The sequence below is a fragment of the Haemorhous mexicanus genome, chromosome 1 (assembly GCF_027477595.1).
Source record: "Haemorhous mexicanus isolate bHaeMex1 chromosome 1, bHaeMex1.pri, whole genome shotgun sequence".
NCBI classification, from domain to species: domain Eukaryota; kingdom Metazoa; phylum Chordata; class Aves; order Passeriformes; family Fringillidae; genus Haemorhous; species Haemorhous mexicanus.
The window spans coordinates 38648688-38668250 of NC_082341.1; the positions used below are offsets into that span (position 1 = coordinate 38648688).

The window sequence follows — 19563 nt, forward strand, 5'->3', positions numbered from 1 at the left end:
TGTGGATTTAAAAGGCCTGGAGGAACTCTTATGGTAATCTGGTCTGACTTCCTGCCTAGCACAGCCTGTAATACCTCATGCAGCTATTTCTTTACAAAGCACAAGAACTTGTAACTCTACTAGGAGATATTTCAGAAGCAGATCTAATCTTGATTTAATTACTCCAAGTGATCTACCACATTCCTTTCTAAGAGTTTCCAGTGGTTAATTACACCCACAGTATCGTAATTCCAACGTGAACTCCTCTTCCTTATCTTGCCATGTTTTTGTCTGTTGGAGCCCTATCCCATCTCCCTGTACTGATATTTTTAGATACTAACCACATCACATCTTAAAATTCTCTTACCTGAGATAAATAGTTTGCCTGCTTGGCAAACCAAAACAGGGATTCCTGAGTCAATTGCACAGCATCTGCGGTGCTGTATTAGAGATAGCTTTTGACCAAAGAGACTAAAAGAGAAAACTCAATTCAAATGCAAGAGGAAGGCACCAAACATCTTTAACAAGCTTTTCCAGCTTCTGCAGCACCCTTTTGTATGACCTGGAAATTTGGGACGAACAGTACTGTGACCTGCATAGCTTAATTTTCAGCCTAACTGATAAATTCTAGCTCAGACTGGATCAGTGGTTACTAAACACTACAGTTAACTTAGAAAGAAAAAGATGGCTGATGGCAGGTGGTTTTCTACTGCCCATATGTCAAATCATATAAAAATGACCTGGTACTTCTGCAGGCACTGCCAAGGCAGAAATCCAGGAGTGAGCAATGTATACCTTAAAATGCTTCCAGCTGTGACTTGGGTAAACAAAATAAGTAAATTTCCACTACTGCTGTCATGCTATATTACTTAGGCAGATTACTTAGGGATTTGTGTTACTGTAGCGTTCAGAGGCTCCACATAAGGCTCCCTTGTCTTAGGTGATCACCTACAGACACAGCAAGTTTAATTCGTTTCTGCAACGTTTGCCCAGTGCTTGTATGGCTGAATCCTGCTAAAGGGACAGAAGGAGGACTTGTGTTCTTCCTGGATCACAGATGCTGATGAGATCAGTGTACAAAGACTGCTCAGAACCAGAATTTCTACTGGCATTTACTAAATCCCTGCACTACCCATGTGGTTCTCAGCACATTAAAAAGTTCCTTAGCTTCATTAGCCCTGTTCCAGAAGGGGTTTACAATCCTTCTCACTGACTGGGTGAAAACCAGCAGCATCTTGCTGTCTCAGAGATGTATTACATAAGCACACACCTTGGTAGCTGCAAATAGATGCACATACTCTCCATGTACCAATGCAAAGTAAGAATTGCAAAGATTGTCTGCTATTAACACCACCATTTGTTATGACACCTCATTACTTTTTCACAACACTACTGTTTTTTCCATTAATACTTCACATTTCTACTCACTTGTGGTTTCTAGCAGTTTATATTTTGCATAGCTTAAATGCCTTTTTTTTTTAAGCCTCCCTCTTCCCTATTCCAAAATGCCCCTCTGCAAACCAGGAACACAGTTTATGCAGACATATCAACTTTTACTGATGTTAACAGCTTTTAAAAAAATTTCTTATGAACACTCTTCCATTTGGAAGTCATTTGACTTGAAATAGGTGTATGAAACCCAGCTAACAACTCTGCAAAATTTTACTTTAACCACTGATGCAAAAAACCAAACCAGGCAAATACGGGAGGAAAAGAAAACAATAACCAACAACACTTTCCTTCCTTGGAATACTGAGAATGACTATTATAATTGAAATATTAATTGTGACAGAAAAGTAATTATGTTATTTTTGTAATGCTCTGAACAGGTTCATACTTCAGCTGCCTGTCAGAACAACTTGCTATTGTACACCTGGCTTTGTTATTCGACAGCAATGCTTCATTTTCTAGGTGACACACCACATGAATGTCAGCATCCTCACTAGCAATGGAAGAGATGGAAAAATAAAACCACTTTTTTAACATCCATTGCAGTTGGTAGTGTATTGAAAGACCTTCTTCTGTCTTTTGCCCATCTAGCAGATGATAGAGTCCATTTACAGAATGCAGCTGAACTATGTTATATACAAGGGGAAATATTCACTCCTAGAAGAGTTCACCCCTCCTTTATTTATTGAACTACATAAACTCCCACCACCACCTCTCAAAAACCAAAAATCTGTGACCAAGCTACTTATTTTATCAGCACATTCTCTGATGTTTCATTTTAAAACTGGAAGAAAATATTTTCACTGACTGTGTTGTGAAAACTATAGCACCTGCTGACAAATAATTAACTGCAAATTCCTTACAAGTAAAAAGAGGTTTCCAAATCTATGAAGGCATCTTATGTTGATTAAAGACCAAATAGTGCTTCAGTAACAACAACAACAACAACAACAACAACAACAACGTTAAATGTTGTTAGACTCATTCTGCAATACTGTACTCTTTCTTTTTTGTGCTTTGACCTACTGATCCAAACTGGGATCTACCAGTGAAATGCTGAAATCTACTGGTCCAGGATCTAGCCTAAAATGCTGAGTATATTAGTTAAAATTATCTCAAATTAATTTGAATATCTTACTAAAGTGGAATAAAAAGAATCTTACCTTGTTAGAGCTTCATTTTCTGTTCTTTCACTGAAAAGAGTAAAGAAATCTGTATTAAAGATCCATTTGGTAAAAAGAACCTTCTGAAGTAACTATTTTAGTTTCACTTCAATTAACATCAAAACTAAAAGGTTCTTTTTACATAACTGTAGTAAGTCTCTGTTATTTTGCAGGGTTAATCATTCTCAACACTCTGGAGTGGAGGCCTTTATTTATTTGCCATCTTAATTAGCTGTTCTGAACAAACATTTCAAATGCTTTGGAAATATCAATACAAACAACTGATCTCGTCAATTCACCACCTAAACTACAGGCTGATTAGACACAGTCAGTTTATTTTCACTTCAAGCTCTATCTATCTCATGAACAGCATTTGTGTTTGTGTTGCCATTATTTTTATTGGACATCTGGTATTTTCTATTATAGGATGTGTTTTCATTGCATATGCCCATTTAAAGAGTTTCTTAGCCTGGAAGGTTTTTTTAAAAGTAGCTATTTTCTGCTCCAACCTCACACAGGTAGGGTCAGTGGCAGTTTAGAAGAATGAAAGCATCAAGTCATTTCAATAAACACCTACTTTAACTCAGCTGCTCTGTATGACAGACACATTTGTCAACAATTTACCAACACACATCACAAAATCAGAAAACAAAAAGAGCTTTAAGAATATTCTGGGAAAGTTCAGGCATAACTCAGAACAACCAATGAATGGTGAGGCATGCAAAAATATTTGTTAACCTTTTATTTCTTCATTAGTTTTTTTCAGTCTTTTACAACCAGGGAGAACTATCTGCAAGGATCTATCTGCATTATAACTGGGAATTGGATTCTGGTGACTCTGAAGTAAATGGGTATTTTTTTTGTCACCAATGCATGCAAGAATAAAAATCACACGTTTTCTTATTTCATTTTCTAAATTAGCATAATATACAGCATGAAATAGAAAACAAAAAGCCAAGTCTAATAAAATCTGACAATTATTAGCGGTATTTGTTGAAAAGCAGAGAAAATCATGCTGAGTCACAGGCAAAGCATCTCAACCTCTAGCACTTTCTGTACACTTCATTAGCCATCAGTCAGTATGGTTAGAGATTTACAGATGAAGAGAAAACAAGGAGAGACCTTGTTCATCTTTGCCAAGGACAAATTCGAAGCTTGGCCTCAAAGCATGCAATAATGCAATGCTGAAGAGATGAATTCTTTGCTCTACAGTGAAAATACTGTGATTTGGGGGACAGCAGGGCTCAAACAGAGTCTTCTAGGAATGAATCTGTCAATCTGAGAGAAACAAAATTTAAGAGATTAGTAGAAGTGCCTCTGCCCTTCATTTACAGTATGTTCACCTGATATTTTTGAGACACCTATAAATTGAGACTATTTCACATGTGGAACAGGTAAACTTAAAGAGAGACATTCCTGGAGTGCAGTAAATCATTGGATTAACCATCCATTTTGAGAAAAGCCATGAGATCCCATTTTTATGAGTCAGCTCATGAGAGCTGACATTTACAAAGTCTGATTTCCCACAACAGAGTACCTGCACATGCTTACCTTTAAAGGAAGAATAACTATAGGGTCACTTAATTATTAAGTCAAACATAAAATCCTCATAGGTTTAATTATTCTACAGCTTCCCCTGATAATCAGCTATTAAAAAAATGCATCAGTACCAGATGCATTTATCTGTCACATTTTAGTTCACATTTATCTGTCTGGCTACAGGTGTGGGTCACCCACAAAAGGTAATTTAAGAAAGATTTTGCACGCAGAAATCAAGGGACAGAACCAGTAAGTATTTTATCACTGGATGCTATGCAGGGTTTCAATAGGATTGAGTGGGATTTATTACAGCATGAGCCAAATCCTCCTTACTTTTCTCATGCAAAACACCCATTGAAGCTAGCCAGAGTGCAACTGAGGACATCTTGCATCCCTGATTCTCTATTACTCACCTGTCACATTACTACTGCACTCCACAGCACCAAGTTTCTGGGAACAGAATGCTTCTTTCTGGGAAGGGATAGGAGTACCTGACAGGCTAGCCTGTTTTAAATATAAAGCAGGTACAGAAGCAAGTCTGAAGAAGACTAAAAGTCATCTTGGACTTGTGACAAGATCCACAGTTTTAAAGAAAAGTATTTCTATGCTAGAAACACTCACAGTGCAAGCTGCTTTGAAGCATATTTAACGCATCCTACATAATTTTAAAAGAAGAATGAAAGCTTACTTACTGGCAGGGTTTATGACTCCCAGGAAAAAAGAAATCCAAAAAAACAAAAAACCACCCTAGCATGCTTAAAAAACCAATTTGCATAAGTTTTCCTTATCTGATCTAGCTGTTGATAACAGGACAAGCTATAATGAGGGCCATGAGCACCTCCTACCACAGGTTCTCACAGGCCCTGCTGCCTGTCCAGCCCAATGGTCTCAGTAGACATTTGTTCAAGAGGACCAATTACTATCTCCATCAGGTAGCAGGAAGCTTCTAGCCTCAGAAGATCTGGCTTTTATCCAAGTGGAGATAACCTCCCCTCCAGGGTGCCCAAAACAACGCTGGATAAGTGAGGTTCAAGCATTCAGTGGTCCCTGCAGAAGACTTACCAGGTTTCCTGCCTTGTCTGCCTTAGACACCTTGGCAAAGAATTTAAAATTAAAATATATCTCCTGTTAACTGCTTGCACTGCCTTCAAGCTTAATGCCTACTGCTTAGATGGAGGGGGAGAGCGCTACAGGGAAAAAAAAAAAGTAAAAAAGTGAGGACATTTACATTGCAATATTCAGATGTGTCATCTTGCTAAGCATATGCCTCTTTACAGTAAAAACTATACTTGTTGCCAGTCATCAAATGTGTTAACTTTGGACAGACTCGAGGAGGATTCTACCAGACTGCCTCAAAGGCACATCAGTACCACTAAGTAAAACTAAGTAGACAACTGTCCACACTCAGTGGCAAGAGGCTCTGTAAATTCATCAGGGTATTTACAATTATCCTTTCAATCCTGGTACCAAAACTAAAAAAAATGTTAAAAAGAGAAAAAAATTGTAAATATTTTTTCAAGTTCCGTCTTTTTCAGAACAACTTCTGAACCTTCTCAGTTTTATAAATACTATAATTAACACTAAAAAAAAGACTGATAGAGATTGTTAAAACAATGTTTCTTTGCTACTGAAGCTGTTCATGATTTTTCTAAAGGAAGATTCACCAATGACTTGTTGAACCACAGGAAACCAATATGCTAAAATGATCAGACAGCAGAATAGATGTAATGAAAATTTCCTACTTTAAAATACAGAAAATTCCTGACTGCATGGAGTTGTACAAGTAAAAACGTCCCTTTTTGATTCAGTCATTATTTCACCTTTTTTGTTATGTGCTGTTTAGCAGAAACCGAAAAACTGAAACTAACTTGTCATTAACTAAAATATGGGTTTGATCCCAAAAAGGAATACACACAATTAGCTAAAACAACTTATTTCCATATGATGCAACACTTATCCAGCACACAGTAGGAGAAAAGACATCCAAGTGCTCTTCATAAAATTTAGATATAAAGTGCATATTCTGCCTAAGTCTTTGAACAGATATCAGATTAGGGATGAGAGCAGTACTTTTCTTCTTATACTTTTCTTCTTATCCATCAAATCCTATTCATCCTATTAAAACTTACTTTCAAGCTCCTCACACCCATCACAGACATCTTCATTTAGAAAAAAAAACCAAAGTTACCAAAAGATAACATCTATTCAGTCCTCCAGACAGATTCACCCCAGAATTTATTTCAGTTTACTTTTTTAGTCCCTCCAGGATGCTCTGGTATTCAGAAGTCCACAAAGAGACTGATTGAACAAACTAACTACAATTTCCTTTTTCACAAAAGATCCCAGAAAGCCACCCAGGCCTGGAAAAGCCAGAGAGCTCTCATTCCATCAGAGTCAAGGAAGGAAAAAGAAAGGAGTGGGGGATGAGCAATCCTGACCAGGAGATAAATTCATTCTTAAAGCTGCTCCAGTAAGTCTGGCTTTCAGTTCTTCAGTTTAGCAGCTCGCAGTCAGAATTAAAAGCATGACAGTGGAGGTGGAATAAAAAAGAACAAAAACATAGGGGAAAGAAAAGGACAGCAGGGAAAAATCTCACTGAGCTCCCTCAGCAAAGCTCTTCCTCAAGATGCAAGGAACTCTGCTGGCACAGAAAGTTAATTTAATTCTTCCTGCCCCACCAGTCTTGACTCAAGGCCATTTGATTTCACAGTTCCAGTATCTGCAGTAGTTAACAAGTCATGCCATGCACTCTGCAGAGTGAAAAGCCATGACTGCAGCATGCCAAAGTCTAATCTGTGACAGGCATTCCCAGTTCTGGAACTCCACACAGCGCGCCTTGGATTGCTTGGCGCTGCGAGGCACCAAGTGTGCCCAGCCTGAACTCTGGGACCTAGGGATGCATCCTGAGAATGTTCACCACCAGGGCACTGCTCATCACAATCAGCACGCAGGTATAGGCTCTCTGCAGGATCAAAGGGCAGAAGAAAGCCTGTGTTTAGGTTGGACAGCAAGAACAAGATCATAGCTGGGAGGCAGAAAACTCAAAGAATAGCTCCACTTAAAGCATACATACAGATTAAAAATTAACCACTGCTGCCAAAAAACTGCATGCAACCCCACCCACAGCTATACCTGCCTATGCAGGGACTGCCAAATGCAACTGGACTACATGCTCTGCTGCCCCACCAGCATGACCAGCCAAGAGCCACCATCTCACATCTGTCCTGCTCCCCAAAAAAGTGCCCAAGAAAGAGTCACCATTTATTATTGCTCTTGACGACTGGCTGTCATAGCAATCAAGGACTTCAGTGATTTTTTTTGAAGTTAGTCATCCTCCTCAGCATAAGAAGTCTTAAACATCAGCCAGGTAGCTTGACCAAACTGTTTAGAGATAGAATAATGTGGAAACACAAAAACCATTGCTACTGCTGTATGTTTGTTCTCTATACTAAAGAGCTCAACGCTGCTTTACAGAAAATGCTACAAAAATGCTGTCCAGAAGCTATTATCCTCTCCAGTAAATGATGAGTCCACAGACAGTAATGTCTGCAGTCCTGTTTTGCCAACATTTCCATTACAACTCTCTGCTTTAATGAAGAATTAACAAGATTAAATACACTTTGGCTAGTAGACCTTCAAGTTCTCTTACAGTACATTGTATTTACATTAGAAATGTTAATGTCACAATTCTTCTTGACTTTGAAAAGTACAACGATAAATTAATTTACCTTTAAAATAAAAACTGTACCAAAAATAATTGTTTTAAATCTTCAAACTTATTCTACTACTCTTTATAGAAAAAGTACATTGCTCATGCCATTAAAAAGAAAAGCTAATGCATTTTTGTAAGGTAAGAATTAATTGAATTTAAGAGAACTAAGCAGATCCCAGGCAAGGGCAGCTATTTTCTCTGTATATAATATAATCATATGCCCTAAATCCAGTTATTTTCTTGCTCTGAAAGGTAGTTAAGGATGGCATCTCCATAGGGCCTGGCCCAGTGCCACAGAAAGCACGATACACACTGTAGCTGATGAGAAACCCTGCATTCCACTTAGGCCTGAAAACCTTGTGTAGGACCAAAGACTCAGGCGTGAAAAGCATCAGGCTGTTGAAAATAAGCCTTCACACATATTTTTTAATTATTAAACTTAAAAACTTTAAAAAACCAACAAGCTAATAGTCGAATCTAAGGGGAACCTTCAAGACTTACATGCAATGTATTCTGATGGTGATACGGGAAGTTTTGGGAACTCAGGGATATTCATTCCATGTGTGTTTAACCACATACTGCAACTGTTGGTGGAGGTCACCACTTCTGAGATTGATGGTACAAACAGCACCCTGGAATCTTCTCCCCTCCCCTGCCAACTTACTGAAGAGGAACCCAGGGAGCAGATAGGCTGAGACAGCCAAAACAAGGTTTCTTCAGCCTTTCAATCATCCTTAGACCCAGACTGCTTTACACCAGATGCCTGATTTTAATCATTGTCCGTATATCTGAGTAAGCATAAAGAATGCACTGCAGAGACAAGACTTGGACCTTCATGCTTTTTCTCAGAAAGCCCAAACTTTTCTGATTGTGATCACCCCACTGACAAGTGAATGATTGTGATTTTCTCAATTGTCCCAGGTTTATCTTCTGTGAGACGGCTGAATTTAATAAGCTAGTATCTTGAAGGACAAATGTTCAGTAAGTATTGCTGCATAATATCCCCAGCCAGTAAAGTCCATTATTGAGTCCTAGAATAAAACACGACAGACTTTGTTATGTTATCTTTCCCAAGGTGTCACTACCAACCCAACACATCTTAGAACTTAATAAAGCCTGGCAGCTTCCAACTTGTGATACATCCAGAACATGTAATTTTTTTTTCCTCTGCACTGCTTTTTCTAATAACTGGTGCTGTTCTGCTCTTCTTGGGATGGTGGATGACAACCATCCCACCTGCACACTGGAATGCAGCTGTCAGGGTAATTCCATCCAAAATTAAGGCAAGTTCCATGAAAGCAAATGTTTAATACACACATTTAATGGCAGAAAAATATGGTGAACTGGTCTGTACCACACTAACTGCTTTGAGTTTAGGATTTTTTTTTTTTTTGTTACATTTCTTTCTTCTGCTTTTTCCTACTTGTATGGCACATGCCCTGTATAGCATGTGTCCCAGTAAATTGTCCCAATGCAGTTCAGCACTGTGGCACAGACTGCATGACCTGAGCAAGAAATGGCCTCAAGCTCTGCAAACTGCATATTGAGAGCTATGAACGGTACCCAAAGAATAAATAAAATGGAAACCTGACATTTGAAAGTCAGTGAAAGCAAGCCTAAAGAGAAGAGTTATTTCTTCTTGTTTATGGGACTCCACAAAGATTTGAAGGTGTATTGTACAACAATGCTGTAGAATGATCAGGCCCACAATTCTGCTGGGAAGTATTTTTCAAATGGCAGTTTTGGTTGCCAATACAAGAAATACACAATGAAACACAAACAGGTATTTCTAAAAAAGGGCTTTGGAAAATGTCTCCCTGTGCCCAGCATATAGAGCAAATATAAATCTTCACTTAAACTGAGTTGTATTTCATTACTATCTGCAGCTGCCTAACTTCTCTTCAGCTTCTGTGGAGAGGCAGTAGAGATCACTGTTAGTGACAATTACATAAATTGCCAGTGATATTCAACTATGAATAAATTCAAAATCTTGTTGAATCAAGGTTTTCTGGCTAAGCTAGCAGGATAAAAGCCTTAAGAAAATATATTTGCTTTATTTTCTGGAGCTAAGGTCAAGTATGCTGAAGTTTCAGGGGTTTTTTTGAAAGGTGAAATAGAGCTAAACTCCAATTAAGAGACAAACTGACTGAGTAAGATATTTGTTTAGGAGCAATGTAGTAATGCACCAAACCCAATCCACTGGAACTGCCTTTTGTGTTTATTTCTACCAAAGAAAAACAGAACAAAAAGAAATCTATCAAGGTATTCAATTTCAAAACTGAATTAATGAACACTGAAAACTTCTGAATGTACAACTAGCAGGCAAGGGGAAAGTGGTATTTCCCTCACTTTGGATGCTCCATAAAAAATGCTTCATTTACACTTCTGTATTTTTAGAAAGATGGTGGTATTTGCTTGTTTCTGCCAGTATATCACAGATAATACTCAGCTGCTGGGTTTATGAGGTACTTGCAATTGTAACTCAACAGACAAATCCTTTGTTATAAAGAGAGAACAAATAATGGGGATTTACAAAGCTGTAATTATACTGAGAGGGTTTATGTGCAAGGATGTATTAAAAGAAATAGTATAGGCAAAATAACTTTTTTTTAAAAAAAACCCTCTGAGCATTATCACTGCTTATAATAAGGGCTCTTTTACCATAAAAGGGATTTTAAATGCATGCCATGCTTCCCGAGGACAGGTGTTCCCAGTGCACCAGAGACCTGTGGCTAGTGGCACAGCATTCCCCAGGGGACCCACTCCAGCTACAGCTGTGTCCTGAGGATGCTTTGAAGCTGGCTGCCAGCCAGATTGTCCCAACAGTAAGAAAACACAAAAGCAAAGATGACTTCAAGCATCCCACTGTCTGAATTAAAGATGATGTTAGGTTTAACTTCAATATATTCCATGAGCAGAATGTAGCTGAGAAGTTCTTTTACTATATGATGCACATTTTTTTATTTAGTAATGGTCACCACAGTTCCTACTCTTGTTAAGTCACAATGATTTCTACATCTCCTCACATGGAGCTGGGAATCACAAAGTCAAAATATTTTGTATACATTTATTCTGAGATCACTTTGACCTTACTAGCTTATTGGTAAACTAAAATGGGACAATCTGACAGTTTTTCAAGAAAATACAGTACATAAAATCATAATTACTTTCCCAAACCTCTTCCCTAATATCAGTGATTCATTTTCCTAGTTTAGATTTTTAAAGTAACTGATAATTTGTATCAGTAACATGCAATTCTGATTTTTTAAGGTTACACCTGAACACATTGGAACAGTTGCTAGTGCAATGTATGACCAAAAAAATTTCACTACTTTATTATTAATTGCTTTTATGGAGACAGGTATTAATTAGATGGTCAAGGGAATTCCAGGGAATTAATTAGATGGTCAAGGGATTGCAAAAGACGCCAGCTGCACTAGTAATATGTTTCCCAATTATAACCTTTTTTTTTTAAATATACCAATTACAATATTTTGACTTTTGGCATGGATCCCTGAACCAGTCAGGGCTGCAGGAAGGCAGTGGGACAGGAATGCAGTGGGAAAAATGAAGTGGTAGGAGGCTCTTGGAGCAGACCCAAGGCACAAGGGGGCTGAGTGGTCCCAATTTGACTGGAGGGAGGAATGGGCAGCATCACTTCTACTATCCTTCCACAGCAGCATAGTGGTGGTGGTGACAGGAGGTGCCCAAAGCCTGCTGCAGAGGAGAAGGACAGGAAAACAGGGGACAGAGGTTCATAGTCTTCCAGCCTGATGCCACTGGTGCATGATTCCATGTCCATGGGCAATATTAAGACACTAAACATACTACTTTCTCCCTTTTCCATTTCATTCAGAAAATGTTTTTATAATTGTTTACTTTCTTGTTCAAAACGAAAGTGTTCAAGAAGTGTTTGAACAATGTTTTCAGGCACATGGTGTGATTCTTGGAGCTGCCCTGTACAGGGCAAGGAGTTGCACTCCATGATCCTTGTCCAACTCCATGGTCCCTTGCAGTCAGGATATTCTGTGATTCTGTGACAAAGCAAGTAAATTTAAGTAAAATTTAATTAAAATGTAAGCTAAGCTACAATGGATTAGAAAGCCACATTTTCAATTTTACAAACCAGAAGAGTTTTTGCTACATATAATATTTCAACTTTGGTGTTTGACCCTGAAATGAAAACAAAAAACAATCTGCGATTTTTGTATTTGGGAACAGTCATATGGACTACGCAATGGAAAAGCTCTATAATTTATCTGAATCATTATTTTATTTTGTTCTCTCATGGTTGCAATTGTTCATTGTTAATTAGATCCAGCCACAACAACTCATTGTGCAAAAGGCATACTCTGTTTTAATCAAAATCTTGGACGGCATTTTGGATGGCATCTTTAAAAACTTGGACAGAACACTCTGTGGTTTCCTCACCGATAAAGAATCAAAATTATTAACTATGAACACATCTTCCACTGGATGCAAACACTTACTATCAGATTATTTGATGAGCAGCCTCTCGTTTCATGGAACTATTTTAGATTTCCTTCTGTTTCGTACCTGCTTTCTTCATCCAGAACAGTAATGAACTGAAAACCTGACCCACAGGATACATCCATGGTGAACTCTTAAATAATTTTTTAATTTCCCTTTTATGCTGTGATGAAAATGATGCTGTAAACACAAAATACGACTGTGACAGTCTCACCTATCTGAAATCAGATCTTTTTATCTGTAATGTTCAAATTATTTTCCCAATTGTTTTAGCAGTAAAGAGAAATGGCCAGTGTTTGGGAATGAAACACACCAACAAGCTCATGCTTATGGACTGTTTTCATAGATGTATTTTGAAGACAATGTACTGATTCAGATTATCCTCACAGGTAGTTCTTGGTGACAAAAATCTGAACAATGTTTCCTTGGCAGAAATAAACACAGCACTCCACTTTTACCTATCAATGTATAAATTGTCATTCAATGAAACTTTTGATTTTGATCTTAAAGCTGCTGCTTTACCAACCTTTGCTAGGTCTTACATTTTGCTCCGTAAGATTTAGTTTTTTCTTTTATGTCAGGCTGCTTAGCAACTTCCTGTTAGAGTGAGGACAGAGGAGGCCATGAAGACAACAAGAGGGCTGGAAAACCTCTCTGATGAAGATAGGCTGAGACAGTTGAGGTTTTTCAGGCTGAAGAAGAGAAGGCTCTGGGGTGAGCTTGGTGCACCTTCCAGCACCTAAAGGGAGCCTACAAGAGAGCTGGAGAGGGACATTTTACAGGGACAAGATAAGGCAGAATGGCTTTAAACTGAAATAGAGTAGGCTTAGATAAGATATTAGGAGGAAATTCTTTACTGGGAGGATGGGGAGGCATTGGTACAGATTTTCCAAAGAAGTTCTGGTTGCCCTAACCCTGGACATATTCAAAGCAAGGCTTTGAGCAACCTGATCAAGTGGAAGGCATCTCTACCCATGGCAGCCCCCTTCCAACCCAAACCATTCTATGATTCTGTGATTCCATGAAATAGCCACAAAATCAGTGCTGTAAGTGCTGTAAACAGAAAATTACAGGGGATTCTAAACTGCAGTGTACAAAACAGTGGAACCTTACACGCTGTCTAGCCATCAGTTATGCCTGCTTTCCTTCCCCTTGCATTAATACAGGCAATAACAGCAGAATTGTTTTATAATAAATGACATCATATCATAAATTACACTATTATCACACTGTATTATGTAATTACAGATAGATGTAAAAATCTGATTGATTTTAATCTTCTAACTTTTTCAAACTATTTAAAGCTTGCAAATCTAATTTCTTATTAAATCTAATAAGCTCAGTTTGCACATCCGAGTGGTGATTTTGGATGCCTGGGCACTTCTCTGACCAACTGAAATGTCTTTAATGGAATCCTGTTTCCAGTAAGAACTGAATACCATCTTTCAGATGTTTTAGGTTACGCACTCTGAAATGGCCTTATGCCAAATCATGAGTCACTTTTGAAAATTTAAGATCCTGTGTCTAATCCAGTAAAAAATAAATTCCTTAACTATTATCAGAGTAGAACCATGATCTGGAGAAAATGAAAGATCACTTTGGCTAGTTTCTTTCCTAAAGCAAAACAAAACAACAATCAAGGTTTTAAACTGGCCAGTTAAAAGCAAACAAATAAACACAAAAATAAGCCTCTTTCTAAATGAAGGGAAAAATATTTTAGATTGTTCCCAAATTAAACAGCTTCTGCCTGTGTTTCAGAAGAAAAATCATAATAGCAATAACAAAAGTTTGTCTCCTTTTTCAACAAGGCATGTAATGCTGCATCAGCCCATTTCAAGTACTGTGCCTCTGAAAGTTTAAACTAAACATATCATATTTTTATGACTGAATATAAATGCTAAGGATCAAAATTCCCCCAAATTTACCTAGGAAAATTAGCATAAGTAGCAGTTTGCCTGCACAACACTTGAAGAACTGACATTCCAAAACTCTTAAAATTCTGCTTTGCCCTGAGAAAAGACACTGAAAAGCAGAGACTGATGAAACAGCAGCCTGCTTCCTTGTCACACAACTTTTATATCCATAATTCCAAGTAAGTTCTGCAAAATGACTGACAGACATAGTGTTTCAGGGAAAAAAAACCCAACGTAGCTGAAATTGTGTTGGTTGAATGCTACAGCACAGCAGACAGCAGCTCTATATGGCAGCACAGCAGGAAAAAAATCTCAATTGCTTTTAATAGACAGGCATTTAGTGCAACTAGTATAATCTGGAGTGACATTTTTCCCTGTCTATTATGTAAGCTGAAAGCTAAATTTCTGCTTTTATACAGTGTATTGCCTATCTTCAACACATTGCCTTACCAGCTTTCTCTCAATTTTTAAGGTATTTTAGTACCAAGGAAGGGGAGGTCTTATCACATCTTTGAGACTCCTTCTTAATATCCTATTTTCTTCCATTCTGTGTTCATGTTGCCACACAGACAGGCTTCAATAGGAACTGTTCTTTGTTCAGATAGCACAGTCCATATTCTATGTCTAGAAAGCTCTCTGAGAATTTTAACTCTCCACAGAAAATAATTTAAAAGACAAAGAGAAATCCAGGAAATTCAAAGAAAAGAAATCAAAAGACAAAACAAAGAAAAGATGGAATTTAAAAACTCAAGGGCGGTCAATCCATTTTACCAGCGTAATTGTCTAACACCTCTTTTTCAAAATCTCAGGAAAAGAGGAGAAAAAGCAAGGAAATTAGTAGTTGGAGACACCATCATTTTTATATCCCTGACATCTTCCAGAATGTCTGAACGTCTACCTTTGCAACAGCAACTATCCCTGACAAGATTTTCAAAATGGCATTCAGCAGCAGCCTTAGAGAGACCAGAACTTCCTGCACAAAGAGCAAAACAGATAATGACAGACTTGCTCTGCTAAAACAGGAGTTTATGACTCCAAGATACTTAAATTAATAATTCTTTTCCAATCTTTCTGTCCATCTATCTACTGTTACTCACCTCTGTGCTGCCCCTGGAAAAAGCTGATAACTTAATCAGTAACCCTTTCAAGATAAGCAGCTCCCATAGACTGACTTGCCTTTAATATATTATGATAGACAAATAAAGCTGTCTAAGTGCCAAGGAGTCTGCATATTTAAGATTCAGTTCTCAAAGAAGCAAGTGATTAAAATCTAGTGATTTTGCAAGACAAGTTCATAAGGGCTATAAATACAACACATAGCATCAAAAGGCCTCACTAGCCAGACATCTGAATACCAGAGGGAGACACAAGGCACAAAAGAAATCAAACCTTCAAAAACAGCGTACCAAATTGATTAGGCAATGCTGGAAGAATGAGTCTTACAGGAGACACTTTATTGTGTGTATGTGCCAAACATGTTTATGATTTCCCTTAAAAGACCTATCTTGCATTATCCTGGTAGTACTTCAGGAGTTCGTGTCCCACCTGCCTTCCCTGTGTATCTCACAACAAACAACACTGCCTCCATTAGAAGAATGTCCTTCCCAGGTACAAATCACCTCCTGAGAAGGTACTAGAAATGTCCTACCCTGATGCTTTAAGAGCTGCATAATGAGCAGGAATCTCTAACTTTCCCAACCTGAAGCAGGAGCATTCAGCCTATATGCACAGACAACACTGCAGAGCTTCTTGGACTACCTATGGGTGCAAGAGAGGTGCTGACCACTCACCCAGCTCTACAGACCATGATGCAGGCTGTAAATCTCCCCCTCTCACTCAGAACTGCAGGTCTGCTGAGCCATGCCACTGATGCTACCCTGTGCATCTGACAGAAAGCCCCCTCTATTGAAGCCTTCTGCTGGGAGCACCGAGGGGGATGTAAGGCAGCAGCAGGCACAGTGCTAGCTCATGGAGCACCCATGGTGCCATGCCCAGGAGGCACCAATGCACAGCTCCCCCCTGACCCAAAACCCTCCCATAGACACAGCAGAGCTCATGCACGCCCCTGCGAGCCATCCTGACACAGGATCCGAAAAAAAGTTAGGAAAAGCCTTACAAGATGACAGAAATCTAAGAAACTGCTAACAGATTCAGTCAGAAACCTCAAGATGCTCCTCCACTGCTCATGCAGGGAGCAGTGACTGGAATTTCAAATATGAAATATACCATCTACCCTATACCAGACAATGCTCTTCATTTTGTATTGAAATTTAGCACAGGGGCTGAGATTTCCTATGCCCACTAGCTGGAGGGGGCTGTGAAACCAGCAATGGCCCATGCTCTGCCCTTTTTCAGAAAATAGACGCTGAATCAGACAAGCAATGGGAAAAAACAACCTTAAGCTCAGCACAAAGGGATTTTTTTTTTTTTTATTACAGCACAAAAACCACATGGCAGGGGCATACTTCCATTTAGCTTTCTTTGTGTTGGTTCTTCTTTTATATCAGGTGTTGAGCTGGTGAGGCTGACTGACAGTAATCTTCATTTACCTGGCAGACCCCAGCTGCAGGTAAGGTCTTTACATCACGACAGTGCTGCTAACATTTTCCCTCTAATTATTTTTGGTCAGTATTCTATTCTCCAGGTCCGAAAGGAAGGAAGAGCTTCAAACACCTGGAAGAGGCGCCTCCTCCTAAAGAGAATTATCCAGAAAAACTGCAATTCAGAATTAATAAAGCCTCACGTCTTTTCTACAGAGGTTTTTTGAGTCCTATATGCAAAGGAGAGTTTTTCATTTATCAGGCAGCAGAAAGGGAAGGGCTTTCTACCAGGTGATTTTGAAATTCTTGGTCAAAGGTTAACTTGGTTTTTAACTTCAAAGTACAGAAAAACAGGGAGGTTGAAAGAATACAGTAAAACTTCAGAGGGATATTTCCAACCTGAAACCAGGCTATGAAGGCAAGTAAAGCTGCCTTCTGTGCTACACCTTTCCTTGCTCTTGGTTTCACAGGCAGTTCCTCAGAAGGGAAAAGGCAAAGTCCGTTTGGGAAAGTTTAAAATATAATCAGATTTTTCTGGCTCAGAGCACCAAAGGTGGAAAGGTAGTTTCACTAATTAAGATCTGAACTTCTGCTTCTACTTTAGTTTTTCATAATGTTACTAGATATTTTAAAATATGGTACTCATTCATTGCAGGGTGCAGCACCCGCAGGGCAGTGAGTAATGGTTTTACTCTTGCTTCAGTACTGGCAGCAGCATGTTGGACTGGAAAACGAACCTCTATTTCCTATCTATTTTTATAATCAGTTTATCTAGCATCTCCTTAATTCTTACCCCCACATGCACACGAGAAACAAAACATTTAAATCTCAGTACTAGGCTGGATCGCGCTCACAGCGCTGCCATCGACAGCTCACCGGCGACACTGACTTGGGACTGAGGACAGCACTTGGCCCCAACCAGCACATCTGTAGTCTCCATGAAAAATTCATGAGCTAAATCTTTTCACTTCTTTTATAAACAGGAGACAAATGAGAGAGTCATCACTTAGTCAGACAGGGAATGATTCAAAATCTAAACCTAGGATATCATGTTAAGGAAAGTAACTGGTAATACGTACAAAGTATATTTTCTTCCCACAGCCGGGAAAAGGACAAGATTAAGGTATTCTGGTTTTTTGCCATTTTTTTCTTGCTTCCATTAACTGAAAATGTACACAATACTCACTAAACATAGCAGTAAGATACCAGACACAAAATAGAAATCTGGAGTATTATATGCCCCGATATATTTTGCTGCAGCCCTGAAGTCATACACGTTACTGAGTTCTGGTTTATTTGCAAGCTTTCCTGTTTCCTGAAACACAAACATTACTTCTGTATTTTGTGACCAGCTCGATATTATGAGGTGATATTAGCTGAGGAGGTGGCAGCTGGCAGGAACTTTTGATTCGCAGGGTCTCTTTCTAACTGATACACACAGAGCTCTGTATTAGCTCTCACAAGATGCACTGTTTACTAAAGATGATTACCCACGAGTAAATAATGAGTCATGATATCCTCAAAAAAGCAAACACACAGAGTTAAAGAATAATTTTTAACATGGTTAACCAGACGGCACTGAAAATTGAATCACTTAGATGCATTTGTCCTAATTAAGTGTTAAAAACCAGAAAAGCTATAGAAAATAGACATAATTATATAAAAATATGTTGGAAGATCTTGAAAAGACTGTATCTCTTTTCATATGACTGTAAAGCACCATTTACAAATGGGTAACATAGAAATAGCTACATTCAGTCTTAAGTATATGCAGGTACAAGCAGAAAAGAGATTTTTATTTGGACAACACTACACAAACAAACTGTGGTAATTTTGTCATTCTTGAGGGATTACTACTCCATCCTTACAAACAATTCAGAACAAAATATTGGAATTCAGGCAAGAAAACAGCACAAATTTAACACCATAATTATAATAGGGATGCAAACTGCTCATTTTTATTATATGTTATCAGATGACTTCCTAGCACTTTGGGAATTTAACATCAGGAAATTCACCTCCAGACAACCCCCAACAGTGGTGAAATAGTCTCTCCTTCATTATGGCTACTTCCATATGCATCTTATTTCTCATACTACCTTATACATTTCTAAAACCACCACTAGGCTCCAAAAGTTCCTCAGGGGAGTATGATGACAGAATGAAGATTATGAAAAATAAGCTTACATCCACTATTCACCTGTAAGGATTTTGTCTGAAACAGTTTGCTCCCAGCCATTCTGCAGAGCCACCCAGAAACCTGTGAAGCTCATCAGCAGTTTTAGAAGACAAATTAAATTGAATCTAATGATCCTTATGACTTTGAAGCAGCTGAGAGTGGTGGGTCTGGAGTAACAACAGGACTTAAAGACCATAAACATACTCTACTGGAACTGTGACTTTTCATTTAATCTTCTGAAATGTTTCCTTGTAAGGATGATACTAGAACAAGCTGGATTCTTAAAAAAAAAAAAAAATTAAAAATTAGGAACAATAGGGAATTATGTGAATGTAGGGAAAACCAAGCACCTAACTTGCTTTCTTTGTGAACACTGCTGTATTATAAAAAGATCCAGTTGAAATGGGTGTTGTCCAAATGTTAGAACTAATGCTCTTCATTTGACATGCTACATTCTGAAATTAAGGATGCCAGGATATATTTGAAAAATTCACCAGGATGAAAGAGTTCCATTGGATTTCTTTGCACTGAAAAGCACTGAAGTTCTACCTGACACCTGGTTCAAACCCAGGTATGACCACCCATTTTGGGGAGTGCT

General features: G+C 38.4%; 1 protein-coding gene across 7 annotated transcripts in view; it reads right to left on the reverse strand.

Annotated features, from left to right (window-relative positions):
• The window catches only part of THRB (thyroid hormone receptor beta), a 154905-nt gene that overhangs the window by 122296 nt on the left and 13046 nt on the right, over positions 1-19563 (reverse strand). For 4 of the 7 annotated variants that reach the window (XM_059846306.1, XM_059846344.1, XM_059846316.1 and 1 more), the window contains exon 2: positions 2592-2621. The exons of 2 other annotated variants lie outside the window; for them this stretch is intronic. The gene's annotated coding sequence lies outside the window, so the exon portion shown is untranslated. Of the gene's footprint in view, positions 1-2591; positions 2622-3713; positions 3806-19563 lie in introns of those variants that run through there. One more of the 7 variants, XM_059846325.1, reaches the window with a different exon arrangement.